Raw genomic sequence first — 2,723 nt, 5'->3', positions numbered from 1 at the left:
TTTGACATCCTGGATATATCCTTCAAACACAGACTGTAGACCCCTCTGTCTGCTTCTCTCTGGAATCACTCTTTCATTTCTCCAAAAATATGATAATATTTCTTCAGGGAGTGCAGTTAGTTACAGTGTGGGCTCCATGCTTACTCTGACAGCTTGATGGATCATCACAAAGGGGCGGGGCTTAGCAAAAGGTCAATTGGCAGTGGAAATTTCTCTCTTTCTCCTTCACATGTCATACACACGCAGGCCCAAAATACACACACATGCACAAACAGGACCTATACATGCATTAAACGGAGAGATGGCAGAGTGAAGGGGCTGCCCATGGACAGGCGCTCTGAGCAGTTGGGGGTTCAGTGCCTTGCTCATGGGCACCTCAGCAGTGCCCAGCAGGTGAACTGGCACCAGTCTACACTCCATACTTGTTTTTGTAAGGGTTAGTCCCTATAGACTGAGCTAATGCCACCTCCATTTACTATTTATTGATACAGTAACTTCTTCACTTCCCAAGCGTAAAACTTTTTCTGCAATATTTCAAGATTTTTTTTAGCTGTTTCCAAAATGTGTATAAAAACAGATGGATGGAAACACACCTACTGAGCCAAAATTCCACACAGTAACAATGGATTACATGCATACCTCATTTTGTGTGCATCACCTGTGCATGTGAAGCCACCCCACCACCAGCAATTAAAAAACTACTGCACAGAGAGGTAATTACGAATACGATTGCAGAAAAAAAGCCAGACATAATTAGTATCAAAAATAGGGTTTGGTTTCATGAAAATATTTCAGTGGTGAATACATGAGGGTGAAAAAACACAGCCCTGTTTTCCGTTGTTTTGTTTTATTTTATTTCATTTTTTTGGCATCTTAATAAAGTTTACAAACTCAGAAACCCAGGAACTAATTCATCCAGTGGAGGCCCAAGATTGTCAAGCAAGGTGAGCGACCAAAATAGGTTCACCAACCCCAAGATTAGCCCAACACTGGCAGACTGTCCAAAATCATTTGTTGGACAGTAGCCAATCATATTTTTCTAAGTGTAACTTGAGCCAGCTTCACACAGTTTACCCTGGCTCAGACTCCTGGATCCGAGCCAGGGTAAACCAAACAACCGATGTTCGTTTAGTGTCTTTTTCAAAAGAATCGCTGCGTATGCTGCTCAGATGAGGCGGTGGTTTCAGCAACACTCAGTCTGCCTGTGTATATATAGACCATGCATGAGTTCAGGAAGTTACATCACTGCCAGTTTTAATTAGAAAAGATCGACTGGTGGTAAATGATTACATTAAACTTGATGAATTTGTGAATGAAAGCATGGGAAAGAGATGAAATACTGGAAATGTATAAATGAAGATTTGAGCAGGAAGAAAGATCTTTCTTATTGACCTACATAAAGCGAGCCAAAGCAAACACTACGTTACTAAAGTTTGGCGATACTTTTCACAAACACATGAACATTTCTTAACATATTAAGACTTGAAATCCCCCAACCTTGAAAAGCAAACAGAATTTACTGTGAAATTCAGATAAAACAACCAACTGCAAATATTCTGGACAATCACACAGAACACACTGACACCTCTCCCCCTCTTCCTCCGCTCGCATGCTAGATTATGTTTCAGCTATTTCAATCGCATCCAAACCACCTCTGTAGCCTCAACAGACACACTCAGAAACACACTGTGTCTGTTCTCCTCTCATTTCCCGGCTCTAAATCCTATTCATGAAACTTCAGTAAGCCTGAAAGAAGACAGACTACCGTGTGCTGTGAGTTCGTGTCACGAGGCGGTAAGTTACCTTGAACTATGGGAGGACTCAACAAATTTCCCTCCGCAGTATCTCATCTCTAATTACACAGGTAATTGTTACTCAGGTGAACACCAGCACTCTCTCATGCCAATCCCCAAACACAGACAAACACACATAATGATTGTGCACACATGGGGAATGCACCCTAAGATGATTTCCGAGCACTGTTCACTCCTATTCCCATGAGCTGTGCCGTCGTGTTAGAGGGATCTAGACATGCATCCTGCCAGCTGTGCAAAGGGCTTAACTGACTCTGTCTTCCACACACTTCGGTTGAAACTTCCAGACACGAAACTGCCAGAGTCTTCAGTCCTCCCGTTCCTCTGCATGCTTCCCTGTCTTTGGGCTTCATGGGTGAAAGACAGAGAGGGCTGGAAGCCTGCACACACAGCCCACAATATGCCTCACAAGAGCTTAAAATGTGACGTTCTGGCTGTTAGACAGAGGGAAGTCACGAGTAATAACAATAGCATCGTATGTTGAGTGCTTTCAGACCTAGAGTTTTCTTGCTTTGGTCTGAATCAGCGACTAAATTCTTTTCAAAGTTACATAATTGCCTAGAGTTGGTTTGTGTTCTCACGGCAGCATTTACAAGCGGACCAGATCAAATTCCTTGCACGAGAAAGCTGCTCTTGATTGGTCAGAATTTCCATGCAGGAAAAATCCAGGAAGTAAACCAAACGTTGAAGAAGGGTACACTTGCAAGATAAATGTGACACTTTCTAATGTTACAATGGAGGGACAATTACACAGGTTGATTTTAGCGCTGCTCATCGTGGACTATATTGCTGTCATTGTTCATTTTAGTCAAACCATACAGTTTGAAAACGAGGCGCGGCTCCAACTAGAAAACAATGTTTTGATGCATTGGATGTGCTGAATGTGCATATTAAGGCAGTACAGGAGGA

Source organism: Epinephelus moara, chromosome 12 (assembly GCF_006386435.1).
Source record: "Epinephelus moara isolate mb chromosome 12, YSFRI_EMoa_1.0, whole genome shotgun sequence".
In the NCBI taxonomy this organism is placed as follows: Eukaryota; Metazoa; Chordata; class Actinopteri; order Perciformes; family Serranidae; genus Epinephelus; species Epinephelus moara.
The sequence above is the reverse complement of the archived record's forward strand: the minus strand, read 5'-3'. Positions refer to the sequence as shown.